Below are 10,166 nucleotides of genomic sequence, written 5' to 3' on the forward strand. Positions count from 1 at the left end.
CCTCATTTCCAAATGAAGACATGCATTTCCCCCTTCTAAAGTGGTTTGTCTTCCTGCATAGATGTGATAGAAAGAAGCATATATATTCTTCTGCTGTTTCATTGTCCTCTTTTCAATTGTACACTTAAAAAGCAGGGGGTGGATGGAAAGATGTCCTGGCAAATCTGGTCACTGCCATTACCATACCTGTCAAATGAATTAGGGGGCAGTGAACCTCTTAAAATAAGATGTTTAGAATCTGTACATAGGGTCATGCTTGATTTTTATAACAAAATCCATATATTTCTGTCTGCATCTCATGCAAGACTGCACCCGTCCTGGAAAAATCAATTGAAGGATTTCTGTGTTATGAAACATAGGCACTTATTTTTTAATTATTGCACTCAGCTTAAGGCTATGCTTCTCTGTGATTGGCTAACCTGGATCTGTTATAACTCCATTACAACTCAAAATTCAACAGCATTACCAGTTCTCATCGCACTAAATTGTTATTGGAAACGCTTGTGCTGAGTCTGACTCCAAATATAACTAAAGCAATAAAATGTTAGTTCTTCCTATAGGTTATTTAGCCTGGATACAAATTAATAAGGATGCAGTCCTCCCTCTTTATGATTTGAAAGAATTCATTTGCTTGTTTGTAGGAGCCAGAAAGTAAGTTGAGGTGAATGAAGTGGAAAGAGCACTTCTGCTCAGTGAACTCTAGGCTTGAGGTTGAACAAAATCATTGACAGTTTTACCAGAGAGGGTTTGCAGATGCCCATCAAAATGTCTGTACACAGACTGGCCCTGCAGCATGGGAGCAGCAGAACGCACTGCCACAGGGGAGATCTGTCTGGGTATTTATACCATGCTCATTGCCATGGTAACAGAAAGTCTTATGAAATACAGACATTACGTACAGAGGTGTTTGTGCTTTCCTGCCTCTCTCACACTCACTCTTTCCTTCCCCCCACAACCCTGGGGCTTTTATGGATGGTTTAATAGCGAGGAGGCCCAGTGTCAGCCAACAGCTTGAATGGACGCCCAAAACCTTGGGATCCCTGGGCCAGACTGGTCCATTGCCCTCTGGAGTGTGCCTTCAGCACTGGATCCTCCACTCCTGCAGCAATCCACCAGTCACAGGTGCTCCTGAGCCCCTCGAGGGTGCCTGGCCACTTCAGGGAGTGGTGGGAAGCCCTTCAGCAGTATCTGAAGGTCACAGCTGTGCAGAAGGATCAGCAAGACTTAAAGCGTGCATCCTGCCTGCCCAGGGATGCAGGGAGTTACAGCCATGGGGTGGGAGGTCCTGAGCTCAGTTTGGTGGTAGGCTGTCTGCCAGGAGCTCAGAGGGGTTTCCAGGCTCTGAACCAGCACACACCATGGATCCTCTGCTTCTTTACACAAAACATTTCCTCTTTTAGCAGCCACATGCCAGGATCATTCAAGATGGGAGCTCTTCCTCCTGTGGTCACATCTGGCACTGACTGTGTGAGCTTTAGGTAGGTATTAATCATGCTTTTGCACCTCACTGGCTCATCATGCCACTTTTTTTCATCAATATCACTGTAATGTACATGAGAGCTTATCAAATGAAGCCAATAGCAATAAAAGTATCCTAGCTGACTTCAAAAATAAATTAGTCTTTTTCCGCTTCTGTCTATAAAAGAGATCTACTCTAAGAACTGGGTAATTGGTAAGCTCTGGCCCTCTTAGCCCACATCTATATAATTTGCAAAGCTGGGTTTAACATGATGCTTCAAGCTAATATGCTGACACAATCTAATTTTCTAAAGAAAAAGGCTGACTGCAGGTCTTCGGAAATTCTTAAAAATGTTCTGCTTAGTCTTATGGCAGTATGTTGTACCAGCCAAGAAAAATGCAAGACCAGGTTTTGGGTGTTTTGGAGCAGTTAAGAGTCAGGAGTGCTGTGGAAGGAAAGGGAAGTTACCTCTTGTTTCCTGTGAGCATCTTCTCCATGCTATAAAGATATTGCTCACTCTCCTTGGCCAGATAAGGAGTTAAAAATGGTAGGGAAATCAAGAATTCAGGAGACTTTGGAACCGGGAATTTTGATGTCTAAAGCAAATGAAACAATGCATTTCAATTACAGTATATTGTTGTTTTTATGAATTTGTCAGTCTTTTGATTTAGAAAGGGTTTTATTGTTAACACCGTACTTCTTTTGCTGTAGTTATGCACTTAAGTAGGCATGGTACAACACCCCAAATTTCTACCTAGAGATACAGTATTTTGTACACAGTATGATTTCTAATTGCTTGAATAATACTACACAATGGAATAATTTCTTACACAGTGAAAGCTGTTTCTCACTGCTTGAGATATAATAACCTCTTGGGAAGTCACGGAGCTGCAAACTGTAATGATCTATGTAGAGCATTTTTGCTCAGTCTCTACTCTTGAAATGCTCAGCATTCACTAAAAAAATGAATCAGGGGAAACTGGTAAAATAAGTTGCAGAAACAGAATGAGATGGCTCTTCAGATTTATATATAGAAGGCTTTTTAGACACCCACATCCCCTATATTAAAAACAGTGATTCAGAAAATCTGCCAGCGGATTCCTGAACCAAGGTATTGTGTGTGATTTTTGCAGCCCACGTTTAAAGAGATGCATTGTTTACAAGAATGAAATGGGTGTTACAAGGTACTTTTGCAGCTGTCTTGTAGTGTAGTCTCATTACTTGGATGAGACAATGCTAGTTTTAATTTACCAGTTTAATTTGCTATATGCATCTATGCATTTAGAAAAACAAATTTTCTTCTCAGAAATATATATGAAACAATTCACCCAGAAATGTACATGGTAATCTTAAATAACCAAAACAGAGTGAGGCTGAAAAGAGTAGCAAAGTCACATATCTGTTGCCTACAGCAAAGACCTGGAGTTGGGAAGATATTGTGGTTAAACCTACCTGCAAATTAAATATTTGCCATCCAAACCCAGAATCCCCTTTTAGAAAGGACAGACGGGGCTGACTGCAAACCAAACTCCCTGCATCACTCTTCCAATCCTCCTTAAAGGTGAGGGGCCACTGGAAACATTTTGGTTTGTTGGTCAGACCACAATGGCAAATGTTAGTTAAACTCCCTGTCATAACCTGTGGAATTGAGATAAGGGGGAGGTTCCCAAAATGATGCCACCTACTCCCCTGGCATGGCATGTCCCAAGGCCAGGGAGGTGCCTTGGGACCTTAGTGCCAAGGACCCAGCTGGCATCAGGACCGGGTACAGGGGCAGCAGCTCTCCTGGACCCACCTCCCATCAATGTTTAGGATGCAGTCCAGAACGGGAGGTGCAGCATTATTCAGAAAGCTGCAGCTTTTCTTATGAAGGCATTCTCACTTCTTGCCAAACAGTGAGACAGATCAGCACAAGTCTCCTACTGCAACACACAGAAAACCATAATGGACAGGAGCTTCATCAGGGGAGACCCACGGACCCAGTCCAGAGGGGCTGGACTGCAACTGCTCTTTGCACCAGGAGCCCAGGGAATTGTGTGCTCTTTCCCTTTCCTTCCTCCTCATTCACAGCAGGGTGAGAGCTGCTGGTCCAGTACAAGTGACACGGATGGTGTTTCAAAGGCACTTCCATAGACTGGAAGGGAAGGCAGTGCCAAGTGCAAGCTGATACACAGTGAACGTTCACGTGCCCTGAAACAATTTTATATTGGTGTGTATTGATGAGCCTAGGTCTAGTTTTTAATAAAGTTCTTAGTGTTATTGACCCACCTGCCTGGGAGTGTGAGCCCAGACTGCTAAACTCCAAGCAGACTGACAGCTTGGCACCAAGAGTGAGGACTCTGCTTTCCCAGATGGAGAAGCTGCTGTGCAAGAGCTGCCAGCCCTGACAGCAGCTGCCCAGGGGGAGGCGAGAATGCCCCAGATGGACGGCTCCTTGCTCAAACCCTGCTCAAAAGACACGAAAGAGAGGAACCACAAACTGCAGAAACCCTCCTTCCCCACCAGAGAAAATAGCTTATGACCTTCCTGAATGCCCTTGCCCAGCTGAGTGTTTGATTTTTGTCCTCAATTATATTCTAGACTCAGTATGGAACAGGACTGATGGTGGCTGTGCATGTTGTATAGGCATGTGAGTAGACTGAAAAGCTGATTAATAATTCTAAAAAAGATACACCCTAAGGACTTTCTAGGCATCAGGGGTACCTAGTGGGACTGAAGAACTTCAGCTATGTATTCCCTTCCTGGCTGCTCTGCTAGAAGAGCAGTAGAGGAACTTTCTAAAAATCAGTCAGTGTTTCACATACTGCCATCTGTGATCTTTTTCTGGACAGAATAAATACTGGGAAGGGCTTTTCTGGATGGAAATTAAGAGTAGGTCTAGTACTTCAGAGAAACAACAAGCCTTTGTTTCCCTTCCAGTGTTAGCAAAGAAGAGAGGTTTGCTGTATGGGGTATGACACAACTAAAAGTAGCTGTCATATAGGATGAGAGTTAAGAGTAAGGTACATATTCCCAATACCTTTGTGTGCTTTTTCAGGCTAGAGATCAGTGCTGTGCCATCTCCTGAGCTGATGTGGAGACCAGGCTTTGCTGGATGCTAACACAAAGGGAGAAACTGTAGCACAAGGGCAATTACTGGCAGAGTTCCCATGGATGTTAAGGAAAGGCAGGACTCACACCAAAGGAATTTGAAGCAGTCGGTTTCATTTCGAGTGTGGCCTCTTGTGTGCTGTTTCTCCACTGCCTTTCAAAACTAAGCTGGTGATCCGCAGAAACGATTGTCCTGCATGCCTTCATTCCAGAGGAATTTATTCCAGAATAAAGTCACCCATCCGTGCATTAGCAAGACAAGGCTTCCTGCTCAGTCCCCTTCTAGCCTGTCAGGCCCGTACTGGAGCGGGCTGTTTTAAAGGAAGTGTGAGACCCAGCCAGGGACTGACCTCTGCAAGGAACTGCCAGCAAATGGAACAGCGGCTCAGCCAGCGTGGCCCCACGGAAACAGCTCAGGTAGGATCTGAGGTGGTCGTTTGTACATGAGCAGTCCAGGGCAATCTCAGGAAGCAACGGGCTAAGTCCACGCTGGTGACAAAGATGGTGAGACAAAGATGGTGAGTTTTATTCTATTGCTGTCACTTGGGTAATTAGAGCCATCAGTGGTGGCACCGGGAAGAAATGAAGCATCAGCCCTCGAAGAAAGCTGTGTTTGAGGCACTGGAGATTCCCCTAATAGATCTCTCAGTCTCTCTCTCTCTCAATTTGTGACAGCCTGTCACAAGTCTGCAACACTTTTCTCTGAAACTCCACGTAACCTAGAGCTAGAAAAACAGCACTTCCACAAAATGCACGAGGTCCTGCAAGTGATGGTTGCCCGATGCATCCTGCAGGGAATAGCCCGGAGGGATCCTGCTGTGTGGGATTTGTGGGAAGGGTTGCCTTTAACACTGGGCTCTGGCTGCGGGAGCTGCCCGGTGTGGGGCATTGTGCGGGGTTGTGTAATCCGAATGAAAGACCTTATTGTGATGGGTGCTGCTTATGGCATAGGAAATTGTTGTGAGATTTTCAGGCTGAAGTCTCCTGTTAACTATCCCAGCACTGTGCTATCTGTGCAGAGATTGTGCTGTGCTCTCATAAAGAGCTTTTGGAAGAGAATCCAAGTGAAAGGTGAGCATGCTGGAGAGGAAAAAAGAAAAGAAAAGAAAACCAGTGCATGGGTTGCAAAAGTAGAGGTATGCTGGAAACCACACCAGCTTCTACTCTAGCCTTTCTACAGTGAAGCATTACATCCATTGAGCATAGCATTTTTCTTGCTTCTTACCTTGCAATTTTGTATTTAATGAAAACTATTAATGCATATTTAAATTAGGATAAAACCAAAGAGTTGATAAAGCCCGATGTGGACAGACTGGAGCATTAAAGAAGAATCCAGGAGACTAAACATCATAAAAGATCAAGACATGAATAGGACCAAAAACTGTTTAAACCTGTGTCTGGACTACCAAAATATCAACTGTAATGTTAGATCACTTTTCAGATATTTGGAAGCCATACAAAGTTTCCTCTGTTAGTTAATTACTCCCTTAACTGTCCACTACAGAGTTTCTTTCATTTCCTCTCCCGAACATCTGGCAGTAGATACTGCAGAAGCCCACAGTCAGCAGGATACACAAGCAGGGGCCTAACTTTAGTTCATGAGTCATCTCCGTGGCTCCAGTGGGACAGTTCAGGTGGTTAAAGTTAAGCACGTACTTAAGTACTTTGCAGAAATGAAATGGATCTGTGCCAGAGGGAGGTTGCTGCCTTGGTAGAAACTGGTCGTTCGCCTGCCCTTAACCATTTATAAAAGGGATTTGTATAAAACATAATTAAAAGACATCCCTCTGCTGTGAGAGCAATGATTCCTGATTTTTAAAAGTGAACCCCTGTCAGCCTTTACAGTCTTTCTCAGCCCCCCTGTTCTGATCAAGCCATTAGTTGGAAATACTTTGTTGAGGTTCAGCGAGCAGGGAGTGATTGCTCACCCTCACCTTACCCAGCTCAGTGAGCCTGCAGGGCACAGAGACAACCCCTGCTCCAGGGTCCCTGCTTTGTTACACATGTCCTGCTTCCCTGGTAACCACAGTTCAACTGCTGACCTGGAGCTGTGTTTGCAGGCAAAACTGCCAGTCTGTGGAGGCTGCAGAGGCATGGAACCAGAGTGCTTCCTCTCCTTCATCCAAATACTCATGGAGCTTTAAAAAAATCCTTTTTTAAAAAAATTCTGTTTGCAGCTCTCTTATCCAGGCCATGGTAAGCACATTCTCTGGAGCCTTGATCACCACAAGGCCTGCAATTAATTCTGCTTGGGTTGTGGTCCTGTCTCCACCACACCCTGAGTGTTTTGCCTTCCCCTGGCTCCAGGGCCACAAACCTGAGCACAGGTAAGCAGGTGGTGAATCAGGTGGGCTTTGTACTTCATGGTAGTAGAGCTCATGCAGAATACAAGACTTGTATTATTGTACCTATGCAGGAGCTTTATGATATGTCCAAAAAATCCCTTTAATAAAATCAGAGAGTGATTTGTAGCTGAAAGAATGGTTTCAAAACTCTCTAAGACTATCTGTGTCACCAGTAATTCCTTTTTTTTTTTTTTTGAACATAAAAAATGAAAATCAACTTTTGCCAAATAGAGAGCAATTTTTCCTAAGCCCTAATATCTGCGAAGTATTTCTCCTTGCACATTTTTCCCAACCTCTCAGAATCATAAGACTGAAAATTATAAAGCCAGCAGCTTTGGTAGAAAATGTCAGGCAGCCACACATTTTTCAGAACAACAGAGTCTACTTTATGCTGGATAGCATTGTTTGAAATTGAGTTTTCAAAGTGCACAATTTTTCATTTCCAGGTCAAGGCTAATGGAAAAATTTCACTTCCAAAGGTAAGATATGGGGCAACTGAAAACAGGGATTTAGAAAAGAGCTGCCATCTCAGCAATCATTCTGAACATTAGGATCATTTGCCATTTTAAAACTGGTGGCAGTGATTCACTTATCAGAGGGACTTAACTAGGATTTGTTTATATGTCTTTCAAATACTAACTGTAAATCATCAGTCTTCTGTGCCTCTGTTTTCTCCTCTGCAGGGTTCCTCTAAGCTCCCAGAGTTTCCCTCACCCGTTGAATCATCATGTGAAATGGAGTTTAATATTTATTCCCCATCCAGCATTAAGCAAACTTTTCCTTCCTTCAGTAATTTTGGTCTGTGCCTATGGAGCATGGAGGCAGCTTCCTGGGATGGAGGAACTGAATTCATGCCACGTGAAGGAGTCTCTATTCCGACTTGCCTCAGCCTCAGAGGCCAAGATTGTTCACATGAAAGGCAGATTGTTGCAAATTAATTAAGAAAATGAGCATGAAGGTGAGTAACAGCATTATAGAAAACTACAGAGGAAAGTTTTGGGTTGACATGTTTAAGAGAAGTCAACTCAGGGGACTTTTTTTTCATATGAAAACCTTCCCTTCATGGGAAGGTTTCTTTGGACAGATCTCAGGGAATGGATGCAGGGCAGCATTGTCACACACTAATGCCCTCCTGCTGCTAAGCAAATATCATGGCCTTTATTTTAATACACATGCATAATGAATCTTTGGCAAACAACCCATGAAAACTACCAGCAGTTTCCTTGAAATTAAGAATATTCAAGTGTTTCTCCATTGCAAGATATTTTTGGTGCAATGCCTCTGTTCTAGATGAAAAACTTATTCTGTTCCTGCCACACTTTTAATTCCCACCTTCCACTGAAAATCCTGCTATTAAAAACAGAGTGGCAGCCTGCTGTCCTGGGCCTGGGTTCTGTCTGATTTAATTTCAAGGCAGGCAGAGGAAAAAATGTGGGAGAGGAGCTGCACTGAAAGGGCACATGGGAATGTCCTACCATGGCAAAGGAGAAGAGTGGTGGAGTCAAGAAGCAAGGCCATCTCCACAGGATCATCATCTGCACCATGTAAATACGCATGTGGTCCTTGTAGACATGTTTCCTGCTTGTTTTGACTAGAGGAAATAAGGTAGGAGGGAACACAAAAGTGTCAGGCAAAAGGATTTGTGTCAAACGACAGCTTGTACAGCTGTCCCTGGAGCTAGGTTAGGCTGCCCAAAGAAGACTACAGAGGAGAGAAAGTTCGTGTAGTAGAAGAAATCCTTCTTTCTGCTCCTTGCATCTCTTTTCCCTTCCGATACCTTTCCCCAGACTCTTCTGTCCTGCTTTTATTCCTTATAGTAACCTAAAAAAAGTTCTGGTAGCTTGACATTGATCTTGTCACCATTTCTTGTACAACTGAGTCTAGAGTACAGCCTGAACAAGAAGGCTGAGCATCGTACAGCAGAGTTTGGAATTAGCCTTTTATGTCCTGGACTTTCCCTTCTTCCCACCTTGTCCCCATTTAGGTGCTTCATACTGAATTTATCTATAACCTGGTCTCACATTCTGCTGTCAATGAGCTTTTCTTTCAGCAGTCATTTATCCATGATACAACAGGCTCAGAGATTTCATACGACTTCTTTAAAAAAGCATTTTACTTTGCATTATCCAGTGATTGTTTAATAGCAGCCAAGATGTACTCTCTTGAAACACATACCTGAACTTGCACATCTATTGTATCTGCCACTTACAGAATCACAACAGTCTGCTGGATTACTGGTCCCTAAACGGGGACTTTATCACTCCAAACACTTGAAAGTGCTTCTAGAGGGCAAAAGCTTTTATCCAGGCCAATTACTTACCTCATGCAAAATTTTCTGGGGAGCACTTTCATTTAGAGAAGAGGTCAAGAAAAGAAAACCTGCTCAAAAAAAATCCATTTTAAATTGCTTTGTGCAAAAGGAATGCGAGTGTTTGATGCAGTAGTCATATTAATGTGCTTGCTAACTGTCTGGAACAGGAAAGGAATATAAACAAATTATTTCATACAGTGTAGTTCTCTCTGTCTGAGAGGAAGTGAAACTGCAGTGACACCATTTAACCCTTGCAGGATCAGGTATTAGCAGCATTAAATGACATTAAATGGTTTAAATGACAGCATTGTTTTGCATGTTTTCTCATCCCAGGCAGAAGCAGAGGCAAAGGGATATGCATTCTTCTTAAAGAGAAGAGACCTGTCAGTGTATGCCTGCTTCCTTTCAAAGATGTTACAGGAGGGCATGGTTTTTACAAAATCAAGTAAATGTTGTTATTCAATGTCCAGTTGTGACCCTTCATTTAAATAAAACAACAAATGAAGCCAAAATTTAAAGAGAGAGAAGAACTCGTTGTTAAACATCTATTTTACACTTTCATGAGCATCTCAGACATATTATGAATAAATGTAATTTGAATAAGTGCATATTATTTAGCAAGATAATGCAAGGGAAGTTTAGCAATCTGTGATGAAGTGTGACTCGCTGAGGAGCATTTATTCCCATTAATATGCTAAATAGACCATCACCAGCAGCCCCAGAATCAGTGAGCCGAAATCAGCAGTCAAAACCTTTTGCTGAAAGAAATAAAACGCACAGACATCAAGGTCAAGCACGACAGGTACCACTTCTGCTGCACAGAAGTCTAACCTGTGCACTCTGTTGGCAAAATGTCCCTGTTGCAGGTAGATGGACTCAACTTTGTTCCCCACTGCCATGGCAGAGATGCAGCCCCTGGAGGGAAGGAGTGCCGCCGGTGTTGCCAGTGTGACTGTGTCCG

The 10,166-nt window shown here is 43.3% G+C and overlaps 1 long non-coding RNA gene across 2 annotated transcripts; it reads left to right on the forward strand.

Annotated features, from left to right (window-relative positions):
* The first annotated feature begins 4,665 nt into the window (after positions 1-4,665).
* Positions 4,666-9,701, forward strand: LOC136286121 (uncharacterized). Of its 2 annotated transcripts, none has more exons than XR_010719778.1 (3): positions 4,666-5,067; positions 7,685-7,852; positions 9,539-9,701. It is a non-coding gene; the product is annotated as an uncharacterized lncRNA (long non-coding RNA). The 2 variants fall into 2 exon arrangements; XR_010719777.1 differs by lacking the exon at positions 4,666-5,067 and adding an exon at positions 7,346-7,373 and having other exon boundaries at positions 7,578-7,852.
* The last annotated feature ends 465 nt before the right edge of the window (positions 9,702-10,166 follow it).

This window comes from Chamaea fasciata, unplaced genomic scaffold (assembly GCF_029207755.1).
Source record: "Chamaea fasciata isolate MVZ Bird 193981 ecotype frontalis unplaced genomic scaffold, bChaFas1.0.hap1 SCAF_2, whole genome shotgun sequence".
Lineage (NCBI taxonomy): Eukaryota > Metazoa > Chordata > Aves > Passeriformes > Sylviidae > Chamaea > Chamaea fasciata.